Below are 13,177 nucleotides of genomic sequence, written 5' to 3' on the forward strand. Positions count from 1 at the left end.
GCGATGCGGAGGTGGCTGCGCAGGAGGGGGCGCAGGGAGAGCGGCGCCCTGGCTGGCAAAGGACATGGTCCCCCACGTGCCAAGGCTACCGCCTGTTCCTGTCCCATATCTGAGCCAAACTGGGGGTCCTGAGGTGCAGAGGTGGGGGAAGGAGGGGAGGATGGCAGGGTCGGGAGATAGGGGCAGGGGAAGGTACATCCTCATCCCAAGCGTGGGGTTCCTTTGGGGTGGGATTTGAGAGGGACAGAATCCCAGACTGGTGAGGGCTGGAAGGGCCCTCTGGAGCTCCCCCAGTGCCACCCCCCACCAGAGCAGGGGCACCTCCAGCAGTGGCACAGGACACCTCCAGGCGGGTTTGGAATGGCTCCAGAGGGGGAGACTCCCCCCCTCTCTGGGCAGCTGTGCCAGTGCTCTGCCGCCCGCACAGGAGAGAAGTCCCTCCTCGGGTTGAGATGGAACTGCCGATGGTCACGTTTGTGCCCATTCCCTCTTGTCCTGTCACTGGGCACCGCTGAACACAGACTGCCCCCATCCCCCCGGCACCCTCCCTTGAAGGATTGATAAGCATTGATGAGATCCCCCCTCAGTCTTCTTTTCTCCAGACTAAAAAGACCCAAGTCCCTCAGCCTTGACTTGACTTAGGTGCTTTTATTACAGCAGCAGCAATACTAACACGCAGAGTTTGGGAGTGAGGGAGGGGGGATGCCCACATCTCCCATTTAACAGTCTCTAACCAGTCTCAGCATCACCCAGGCTGACCCAGGCTGCTTCAGCAGAGGTTTCCTTGCCATCCTGACCACTTCAGGGCTCCATCATCCCTTCCCTCCGGTGTAACTCAAAGCCTATCTCTGCACCGCTTTCCCACTTCTAAGGGATGCAGCTATTTCTGTATTACAGGGAAGTTTTAGGAGCAGAATCCATTAGGGGCTCATTTACAGCCATGCCCTTAGGCAGACGCAAACCTCGCTTCACTGAGATGATAGACTAATCCATCAACCTACTTCACCGCTGGCCTGTTCTGTCTGGAAACGGCATTACTGAGCACAAGTACCTAACACCAGCCTGCGCCTGTCTTCTCACTCTCTTTGCAGCCTGGAGATGCTCAGCTACTCCTGGGCCCCTGTGACCAACAGTCCCCAGAGAAAACCCAGGCAGCACCGTGCCCGCGAGCCCCACCGCTGTGCTACAGGGAGAGGGATTCTTTTCCACCCACCGATCCGCAGCTTTTGCACACTTGAGAGCTGTCTCCTCACAGCCAGCTCACAGGGGTGAAGTTTGAGCATCTCTGGGACAAGGGGAAAAACCCAAATTGCGTCCAAACCCGGGGCTGTGGCTTGCCTTCCTGCAAGAAACTAGCAACAGTCAGATTCAATCTGAATTTCCTTCCAGCTCCCATTTCGTTCGATCTCTACTCGTTTATCAGAGCCCATTTGTGATAAGGGTATAAGAAGAGCCTCCTGGACCAGACCTAGGCCAGTCTCCTGTGCGGCAAGCGCGGGAACAGGACAGGCGTGCGGCCATAAACCCTTCCCGATGCTGACAATCTGCAGCTTGGGGCCTTCCTGAGCCAGAAGATGTATCTGTAAGTAACCTGTACTTAAAAGCCCTTGATGGTCCTTTTCTGTACGTATTTGTCTAATGACTTTTCAAACCCATTTCTGCTTTTGGTCTCCACTGGCCCCAGCAGTGAGTTTCACAATTGAATTAGACGTTGTCTGAAAAAGTCCTTCCTCCATAAGGGGAGAGATAAGGTTATCTTGAATTTCATCTGCCACGCATCAATCTGAGCTCAAATCTTTCTTGAATCTCTGCAAGGAAGTGCAAGTCATGCCTGGCCCAAGGCTGGTGTGTGGCATGGCCTGGATTCCCAAGGGATCCACGGAGGAGCTTTTTGTCTCCCCAGGGCCATCTATCTCCATAAGGTACAGCCTGTCCCCAAAAACCTCCCTAGTTCTGGATAAGTGTGTTCCTATTAGGACCATCCCAAAGAACTGCACTTTCAGGCCTGTTAAGCTTTCCCATCACTGCCAGGTTCCTTCTAAATGTCTTTCCATCCCCTGATCTAATGGGACAGAATATTTTCTTTTCTTCCAGAAATGGAGAAACCAAAGCAATGAAGTTACATTTGTCGAAGTCATGCATCAAAAGAGGAGCTTGTACATCCCTAATAAGACACGAAAAGAAAGCCAACCCCTTCTAGAGGCTGGTATCCCCAGTCCATATTCAGCTGGAGATGGGACAGCTCTGTCACATCAGGCTGGTTATAGACTGGGCCAGATTTGACAATCTCAGCCTGGCGTTCCAGGGTTTCCACCGGGCTTGTGTCAAAGCAAAAGATGAATCACAAGTCTCTCAAGTGCTATTCTCAGCCTTCTCAGTCAGAGATGTTTGGGCATTTGTCCAAACAACTCTGTCCCCTTCCCCCTGAAACTTTCCAAAGGAGACGCCAGCACTGGGAATCCTACACATGATACCTTTGGCTGATACCGACCTCTAGCACTATTTGGCTATAAACATCATTTTAGTGCTGAATGGTGATGCTTTGTTTTACCGGTGCTCTCTCCACAACCCCCGGATGGTGACAATGTTCCTTCGGGTGGTTTCTGAAGTAGACGACAAGAAAGGAAGGACTGGGAGAAATAAAAAGAAAGTTCCTAACGAGGACAGGGATCAGCACACACCTCCGTTCTCCTGATGTTAACCACTGCTGACACAGGCCCTGCACTGCACAAATCTGTAGCTTCCTTTAAATTAGCAATTCCACAGACACAGTAGGAGCTTGCATAAGAATTGTCCATAAAGGGAAGAGAATCACAATATCAGCCTAGCATGAAACCCTGGTTTCTGCTTTTTAATTAAGATTTCAAGCTTGTGTCTCCCCTGAGGTGCTGCGGAAGGTTTTTGCCAGATACAATAAGCAGCCGGGGTCCCTCTCAGCAAATTGGCTTTTCGTAGGATCCTAGCTCTTCTCACATACCCTTTACTGCCAAATTCTCAGTGCCAAATTTGGGGCGCAGCATCCACAAGAAGGCAAAGCCCAGAAGTTGGGCGCTGGGACCCATCCTTGCGGGCTCGGGTCCTCTTGAGACTCCCTTTTCTCATCAAGGTCTCGCGGGCGATACGCGGAAGCAACGGGACATGAGTTTTGGTACATGTCACTCTCAATATTAAACAGAAACACGGTAACTCTTAGGGTGACATTTCTAGCGTGAATACCTGTGTTTATATATTTTAAAAGCCATTCTCCACGCTGCCGTGTTCTCTGAGTATTCTCTTGGAGCTTCTCTTTCCCAAGCTGCTCCTGCCTGCCGCGCGTCCCTGCAGCTGGAAAGTGAAGTCAGAGAGTCACGAACAATCAAACAAGTTATCTTCCAGCATTAAAGGCAGATGTTGCCATTTGCATTTGTCCTGGTCCATTCCTCCATCGCAACCCCATTCCCCTACCTGTAATTCCAGAGCAGAGCCCAGTGGATCATAAACACCCCAAAGGTGAAGCAGTAACAAAACCGGGGCTCCGAGCAGAGTGCCAAAGCAACCTCGCAGACACAGGGGTGGCAGCCAAAAATCCCTGTCTCCCTCCCTTTTACGTCACTGCCAATTTGGGATTCGTTTAGGAGGAAACAGACACCATGGGTACCCCAGCGCAGCTCTCCCCTGGCTATTGCGGTCCCAGAGGCATCAGGACGCACCGCTGTGCGCATCCGTCATCCCCGTTAATGCTGCCTCTCCGACGGCAAACCTTTCCCAAGCAAACGCGATCTGGCAACTAGTGAACACCACATCTTGCCCTGCCTATTACCACCTCCCCGCAGGCAATGCCAGATCCAGCCCGGGCAACATCCCAGAGCAGGGACTTCCCGGCATTCGCATGGGGGCAGCTGAACAGGGTCCCCATCAGAGACTTTTAGATGCCACCTGCAATGTAAAGGGAGAGGTACACTATCGAGCAACTCATCCCACTGCTGGCTGTCGCCATGTAGAGAGGACATTGACAAAGATTGCACTGGAAGCTCCTCCAAAGATTTCACAATCACTCCCATAAAGCATTTAATGTGCAATAAAAATGGCAAGTAAGTTATCAAGAGCTGGTGTGGAGAAGGAAGCTAATGTCTCGCCCTATAGATGTTCATAAAATATTAAGTAACTTTAAAAAGAGGAGGGAAAGGACGCAGTTCGATAGACCACTGTTACAAGCAGGTCTACTCTGCCAAGCAGCCAGTGAAATGCAGGATTTCTTTAGGACTCATTAACTCCCATGCCAGCGTTAATGGTCCTGTGGCCGTGCATTCCTCTTCCTCCACACCACGCAAATGGCTCTATTTAGAAGCCGAGATTGGAGCCCAGCTCCGCGAATAACATTTGCCTGGATGTAATTAGGCATCAGCAGAGCAAAACTCCCCAGCCAAGGGAGAGTGGAAATCCAGGTCAGGCAGTTCTCTGCCCGCAGCTACCTCCTCCCAGCTTGAAAATAAATGAATTTGGGGAATTTGATGCCATGGCGGGGACTTTCCAAGTCCCCGTGTTTAACTGGGGGAGACAGGTAAACTGTGTAGAAAGTTTCTTTGGAAGAAATGGGTTGGCTGCCCTTGGCGGGTGAGCTGAGGGCTTTCGTGCCCACCCTGCCATGGGGATGGACCAACTCAACCCAGAGCCCCCTGAGGAAGACCTGCCCAGCTCCTCATCCCATCCTCCTGGTGGATTTGCACTGGGGCAGTGCTTTTTCCCCCACCGTTTCCAGGTGCAGGCAGCAGAGGTTGGACCAGGCACCGGTGGGCAGCTCTAGGCAGGGCGGTGCTGCCAGACCCAGCAGGGAAGACAACGACTGCAGAGCATCTGCCTTCAATACATGAGAAGAGAGCTGGCGATTTCCAGGCTGGTGTGGGAGAAGCTCTCGCGGGAGCAGTGGGGAGCCGGGAGCGATGCTGTCTGTCTCACTGCAGCGCAAAGTGCACCCGATCTGTCGAGCCTGGGTGATACAAGGGAGCAAATCAGTGCATCGTCAGAGCGACTCGCAGACAAGAGGCAATAAAAAGCCAAACCTGATGTTTTGACATCTGCTTGTCCCAAATGAGGACAGAAAATTCAAAACATGCGGGGGAAAAAAAAAAAAATGGCAGAACTGGAATCCCATGCAATTTCCATTCAGATATGTCAAAACAGCTCATTTTGGCAGCCCAAGACATCAACCTGCCTCTGCCCACGCTGCCGTTCAGCCCAGGAAGGCTGTGGGATGGGCACCAAGGCTGGGCTGGCACCCCGGGAGCCTGAGCCACACGGGAAAATAGTCCATCACAGTCCTTGAGCCAAAGACGAGGTCATGGTCTTGAGCATCCCCCTTGGGGCACGTTAAATCCCTGCGTTTGGCTGCAATAGAAATAACGAGGAGAAAGTCATTTTGATAAAATATATTCTTTAGGCTGAAAAGATTAATTTTTTTTTTATATATGTGTATGCGTGTTTTAGTGAAAAGGCATTAAGTGTCAAAAAAAAAAAAAAAGTCCTGCTGAATTAAGGCTCATTTCATTTTAAAAATGTTGAAAGGCAGAACGTCAGGTGTTGTGCAGAGGTTTCTTTGTTCGTTGTCACAATTCAACATGAATTTGCAAAATACTTTGACTAAATCCATTCTGATTTTTCTGTCAGAAACGTTCCAGGTGACAATTTTTACCCAAAAAGCTCCACTTGTGGCAACTCAGACAAAACCGTTTAACATCAGCCTGGAGGGAAGTATTTCATTCTTACTTTCCTGAAGAAAAGAAATGAACACTTCCAACAAAATTGACACTTACGGGGGAGATATTTTGCAGAAATCTCAATTTTTACAGAAACCCAGCAGAACAAGGATGTTTGCATAGAAAAATCTCGGTCCGATTCAATGTATCCCGTGGCCTCCCCCGAAACCTGCCCTCCCCAAACTAAAGCATCTGTTTTAAAGTGTTGGACCGGCGTTTCCAAACGCAGGCACTGAGGTGAATGCACGAAACCATTTGCAGACTCCCCGGCTCCAGAAATCTGGAGGCAGCGTTCAGCTGCTGGTACCCGAGCGGGGCCTCAGGAGCTGAAGCCAAAGGGTTGGTATAATCCAGCATGTGTTTCCTGACATTGATGGAGTGATGTTAATTTATAGCAGCTGAGAGCCTGGCCTGGAGCCCTTCCCTGTGCTCCTCACCACACTGAGCACTGGCCCTGGGTAAATCTGGTGCTGTCCCCTCCATATGTCCCTCTCTGGCTCTGAGAGGGGTTATTTGCTCAGATGGGATGGAAGGAGAGATGTAAACATCTCTGCCAGCTGCGGCTTTCACAGCAGGGAGGACCATCGGACCATCTCCCAGCGACGCAGCAGCACCGCAGTGCATCCCCCCTACAAAAAGGCTGAGAGCTGATTTATCGCCACCAAACCCCCTTTTTTTCCAGGACACCCATCTTGAACTCACCCCTCCAGAGCAATAAACTCTTTTTTTATCCTTCAGTTCTTCTGAGATGGCAAGACCGGCTGTTGCCTTCCAACCTCAGTGGGTCAGACCTGCTCCAATGGTACCCGATGACCATCCTGCGCTGGGGCGAGATGTGCTCCTCTGCTGCAGGACCTCAAGGTGATGAGACCTGAGGGACCCAGAGCTCTTAAAGATGGGGGAGCTCAGGGCTTCCTCTCACACTGCTGGCTTTACTTGGCTTATTTTAATTCCTTATTGAGGTTTAGATTCTTCTTTTTTTTTTTTTTCCTTTTCTGCTGCTTAAATTTTTCTCCTTTACATTGGAAAAGCTAGGTTAGACTTGTCCTTTCTCTGAAAGTCTGTTTTGGTTCATCTCATTACTGGATGGAGCCCAGGTCTCTGTGGGGTAGAGGGAAAGGGGACCCACCTCCCCAGCTGGGGACTCACAGCTGAGGTATCATCTGCTTTAAAGGAAATCCCTACCTTGGGGAGCGATGGTGCTCGCAGGGCATTATTGAGTCCTTTGTGGAGATGTTTTTACTTGGCATAAATGTGCATTTTTGGACTGGCAAAGCAGGAGCGCTTCCAAGCTCGCTGTGTGGATAAAGGGGGCCGTAGCCAAGCGATGTAAATTAGAGCAGACCCTAAGCTGGCCTGATTACAGCAGAGCTGCCACCAAAACAGTGCTGCCATGGGGATGAGGAGCCATCCAAATGATCTCCGACGGTGTTGGACTCACCTGAGCTCAATTCAGTCTTCCCAGGTTTGCATGATTTCGTTGCACGTCTTGGTGGAGAGATCCACCGGTAGGAAAAGGGGACTCCGCATGCTCCAAGCACAGCAAAAGTCTGAATGCAAAAGCAAATGGAAATGGCAGGGTTGATTTGTGTTCTGAGCACAACCACAGAGCTCGGCTCCCCGCACCACTGGGAGCCATCCGACTGGGAGCCAAACTTCACAGCTTGGCCTGTGTGCTGGGAGGAACCAACCTGCCAGTGCGCATCTCAGTCTCTTACCATTATTATTATTATTACGATCATCATTATTATTATTACTACAACTGTATCAGCTAGCAATCCCAAGCATGGCCCTGCAGCAACACACTGCAAAAATATGAATGATCTTTCCAGAAAGGGTATACATTTTTCTTGGCTAATGACCCATCCCATGATTCGAGTTGAGCCAAATCCTAAATTCTAAGAAAATCTCTGGCATTCCCCTTCTGTTTGAAGGGGAACTGCCAACACGTCTCACCAATAATCGTCTGAATCTAAGGAGAGACATTCAAATTTATGATGGGAGGCAGACAGCCAAGTCCCATTGATCTTCAATGAAAATCCTTCAGTGAAAAATCCCTCATCCCCTGTCACCGCTGCGAAGCGCTGGGCTTTGCCTGCACAGCCTGTTTTGTTCTACGGCACTCATCATCACCGGGTCTGAATTCCTATTGCTATCCTATTATTATCTCTGATTAAGCGGGGTGGAAGAGGAAATTAGGCGATTCCTGTGTGCTCTTAGGCTTGCGGTGGTGTGCTTTAACAAGGTCTGTTTAACCCGTTTGTTACCTTCAAAATAAAATTTCCTGGGAGGACTTTCACCTCTGGCCTGTAGCCTCCCCATGCTGAGCTTAGGCATTAGGCTCGGGCACATCGCAAGCGGGTCAGGGGAATGACTCACTTTCACTATTTAAAGCCAGCCCAATAAATCCCTAAATGACTTTCTAACAGTGCAGTAAACTCCCCAGAACATAATCAATGCACATTAACAAAGCGCTGGGAAGCCAAGAAGTTCATGGGGGGGTAAAGCACATACCATGAATCTTTCCCGTGTTGTTGCATCGGGCAGGAACCTCCAACTCCCTTACTGCGTTTGACATATATAGATGGGAAACACTGTCTAAAGCCATTCATCGGTGAGCCTGGGTTGCTCAAAGAGGTCTATTGGAGCAGAAAGGTCTAAGCTTGATTTTTTAAAGGTATACAAATGCCTTAATATTCAGGTGCGTACAAAAAGGGATTTTTACATATGTCAGAGAATCACAAAATAATTTTGGGTTGAATGCACCTCTGGAGGTCTCTAGTCTGGTCTTCTCAGAGGAACATCAGCCAGCTTCAACATTTGCTCAGGACCTTGTCCAGTCAACTTCTGAGTATCTCCAGGGATGACAGCTCCACCACCGCTCTCCGGGCATGTCCCAGGGCTGCACAACCCTGCAGGGAAAAGGCCTTGGTACTAGGCAGTGCTTTTTCCTCATTTTTCCCCGTCATTCATGACGTGCAATGGCATTCAAAGGATGCCCATTCCCCCACTGAGAGCTTGTGCTTAGTCCTCTCCATCTTCTGGGGCTCGACACACCAGAGGACATGCTGAAGGTGCTTAAAGACCTGCTTGGTTTTTTTTCTCTGTACATCAGTAAAATTAGTCACTTCTAAACTCACTGTATTAGTTTTACACCTTAAGGGGGAAAAGGGGGAAAGTCTCTCAAACCCAGGCTTTGGATGAGTTTCATTCACCCTAACCTGTGCACAAGTTAAGCGCTTAAATCCAAGTTATATACCCTCAGCTCTCTCTGTAATCCTTATGGAGAAAATTTAAAAAAAAAAAAAAAAAAAACAACAAAAAAAACCCCCAACAAATTACCTCATACTGCAGTCAGCTCTAAGGTAAACACTGGGCTTGGAAACTAGCTCAGACTTGAACACATATCAGCATTTCAGGTTAGACCAGACAAATCCTGCCCCTGGACCACCGTCAAGCCCCGAGCTCCAACCAGGATCTCTAGTCATCTCATTACCGGCGTTGTTACAGGATCTAGAGGTCCTGATTAGACTCAGCGCCCTGTTGTGCTAGGAGCTGCACACAGACACAGAGCCAGGTCCTGGCCCAAAAAAGACTGCAATAAAAATAGACAAGACAGATGGAGGCACAGATTTATGGAAAGTCACGCAGCAGGTCGGAAGCAGAGTTGAAATGAGAGTGCAGGCAAGTAGCAGGTCCGAGATCCCTCAATTAATGCTTTTTCTTTGGCACTAAGGCACAAACCATGCACTTCAAATTGCTCGAGCCCAGATGCTCTGGCCACCTTGAATTCAGAGCCCAGAAAGCTGCAAAGCCTATTTCAGAGATAGCTGGTACGCAGCCGTAATGCTACAGCCCCAAATGGCTTCTCCCAAGACCCACAATTCATTAACGTCCCCGGTTTTCCGTCTCCCACGACAATTTTCTCTGAAGCTGGGCATCCTCTCCAACTCCCACAGCTTTCCCTGTGCTCTGACTCATCCCACGAACCTTCTCCCAAACCCTCCTTCCTTTGGAAATCAAGATGTGTTGCCATCGTTAGTTGTAATAGCAGAGAGTATTACTGATAGATGTCATTAATTATTAGACCAGCAATCACGCTAAGTACGCTTTGTGTCCGTTATTACAGTGCTCTGTTTGTGTTAATATAATACTTATAAATAGTATTAATAGTAATTGCATCAATAATAATACCACAGTTGTGAAATGTTTATACAGCATCCATCTGCTCCAAGATCCACTGCGATAGATAACGCCACAACCATCTGGCATCGCTGGGTGCGTTTGGCTCGTACTTATCAGGATGGCAAATCAGGCAGCCGTCTCCATCCCAGGGGCTCCCACTGGTTCTGACTCGTCAGCAGCCGTAAATCACCTCTAAACCGCAGCCCCTCCTGGAGAGGGAGATGGGAACCCACAGGCAAAAGTTGGGAGCACCAAGACATAAAGCAAGAGAGCTTCTCACTGCAGCGTGCAGAGAGGCCCAGAGAGGGGAATCCGTAAAACCACAGCGAAATAAGGAGAGACACATCACTGCAAAAGCACAGCCGTGTTCAGAGCCGTTACCGGTTTAGTTTCCGTTGCTTTTAGAAGCAGCCCTTGCATGGTTTTGGCTTGGAAAGGAACCCCTCTTTTCCTGGGCCGGTGGGTACTGCGCTCATGAGGCCCTCGCAAGGCAAACACAGCACCCCACTGGATGCTGTTATCCAGGCTGTATTTAATGCCTGGAAAACATAGAATCATAGAAATGTCTAGGTTGGAAGGGACTTTTAAGATTATCGAGTCCAACCATCAACCCAGCACTGCCAAAGCCATCACTAAACCGTGTCCCCCAGCACCACGTCTGCCCGTCTCTTAAATACCTCCAGGGATGGCGATTCCACCACTTCCCTGGGCAGCCTGTGATGCAGACGTGTCACCTGCCTCTGTGCAGGTTCCCCCCATCGCTTTCTCAGTCTCACTGCAAAGAGCAGAGCAGGGCAAAGGCGGGGGGTCATTCCTTCCCCAGCCGGCACTGGTAGGGGTTGCAGGTTGGACAACAAATCCCAGACCCCTGCAAGGAACCCACCTGCACAAAACAGGCGATTGCTGAATTGGCCACAAGCATGGCTGGCTGTCAATGGGTGCACACACAAGTTATGTCAAGTGCCTCGTGGAAATGGCTAAAACCACTCAAAAACTGTGTCTCCCTTTTTTCTTCACCCCTGTGACCAAAGCAAGAGCTTGAAAGTGAAAGGGAGAATGGTCAGTCTGTGTTCTCCCACCACAGGAAACCCACAGGAGGAAACTCTTGGAAGAAGCCGCCGAAGCTGCAGCAGTAATGTTCTGGCTGAGGAGTTTTGGTCTTTGTCACCGTCTCGTGAGCAGGATTTCAACACGGGTCTTTCTCAGGAGATCTCCCAGGAGAGCAAGTCTGAAAAACACGGCTCTCAGAAACAGCGTGTCAAAAGATTAATGTTCACTCCCGCTTCTCATCAACCCCCGAACACCTCCAGACGAAGCTTCTCCTCCAGAATTCAGCACTTCTGCTCCTGCCATGGCTTTGCAGAGCTGTGTGAAAATGAAGAGAAACTTGCAGAAAAAAATATGTGGGCGGATTTGGGCTCCTCAGGCAGGAGGTCCTGCACAGACGGACAACGTGGCAGCAAAACCAGCCCCCCAGGAGGCTCAGGATCCCCACACTGGCTTCTATGTAGCCTTGGAAAACTCTGATTTCCTTCCAACATTGAGATCCCCAAACAAGACACCGATTCCATGCCTTAATTCCCAGAGCTAGAAAGCAGGGACGATGCTGTTCACCTGCCATCAGGAAGCCCTCTGCTCTACCCCGGCACATCATTCAAACAGCATTTGCAGGTTTTTGGAAGATTCACTTTTACTTGCTGTAGCCGAGACATCCCGAAAAGGCCGGATTGCTGGCAAACTGCCAGCCCCTGGCAGCCGGAGACACACTTTATGGCAGGCTGGGCAGCCACTTTTGATACGCGTGACCTACGGGGAGCAACACCACAGCAAACCCCAAGCGGAGCCTTCATGCCACGCACAAAGAGACGGTCACTGCATCGGGAGCTCCATGGGATTTGCCCATGAAGAAATCTAAAGCAGAACGGTTCTATTCCGACATAGAAAATGAGCTATCTTCAGCGAAAATAGCAGGAATCAGCGCCAGAAACTTTATATTTACAAACCTCACATGAGTTCTTTTTATACCCTCTTTGGGTTTTTTTTTACAACAAGTTTTTGGGGCTTCCACAAGAATTTCTGGTTTAAATCCAAAAAGACCCTTTCTTTTCTTGTTAGTAATGGCATTTGAAGGTAAAAGAGTTCATTCCAAGACAAATATCTTTCAAATATTCTCATCAAACAAGGGAGAAGATTCAGGCAATCCGGCATTTTTCTCTATAGAAAAGACCGGTTTTGACCGCACCATCTTTTTTCCTGTGGGAATATCTTTCTTGTGAAAGTATGCCTCGTTCTCTCAGCCACGTTCCTAAACACAGCACGTTCAGGAAAAAGCAGCAAGACCCAGCTCATCCCCGCTCACCCGACACACAAAGGTTCTCCAGCTAAAATCAGGTGAAATAATGACACACGTAAAAAAAAGAAAAAAAGTTTCAAATAAACTCTCCTTTTTGCGCTCCTCCCAGCTCACCCGCAAGCTCTTCAAAGTTTCCCCTCTCGTTGAGTTATTAGTCTTCAGATAAGTGATGCTTGAGCCTTTGATTAAAATTACTGGGGAGCGTCTCTGCATGATTAAAGAGAGATAACACAATAAAAGGAAGAGGACTTTACACCATTATTATGGCAAATAAGTGCAATTCCCAACCTGAGAGCTGCATCAACTTGTCTAATGTAATAAACGCTTCCCCTGTTGGAAATGTGTCAAATTAGACCTCAAGATGTCAGCCTTCAGTTTTCAAAGGTCTCGACGCTTTACGGGGCGCTGTGTGACTGCAAGCCTAATATGACGAAGAGCTGGAAGGTGACGCTGCCCCGTCGAGCAGGGCACGGAGGGAGCGATACGTGCTTGTTAGCGGCTGACAACCCACCTCCAAAAGGTAGGAGAAGGTGCAGACAGCCATGCGTCTGCATGATGCCAGAAAAAAAAAAAAAAAAAAGAGTTTGGGAAGGTGCAAAGGAGGGGATTCGGGATCCAGGAGAGGCAGGTCGGGTCCGCTCCCGTGCAGCAACGCACTTGCGCGTGCGAAGGTTTGCCCAAGTCAGGGCCACCAACTGCATCCTCCTTGGAGTCAGCCTCGCTGGGGGCTTGGTCACACCTTTGTCTGGGGCAAAAAGCATCGTTTCCAGTCCTACCCAAACAAGAATAATTGTTCTGAGGAGAAAAAAAAAAAAAGTCATTTTTAGTCCAAAGAGAATGTCTACCCAAGAATTTATTTCACAGGAGCTACACGATCTGACTCCCCGATGTAGACAAGCCGTGAGTC

The sequence above is a fragment of the Vanellus vanellus genome, assembly GCF_965231255.1.
Source record: "Vanellus vanellus genome assembly, chromosome: 22".
Classification (NCBI taxonomy): Eukaryota; Metazoa; Chordata; class Aves; order Charadriiformes; family Charadriidae; genus Vanellus; species Vanellus vanellus.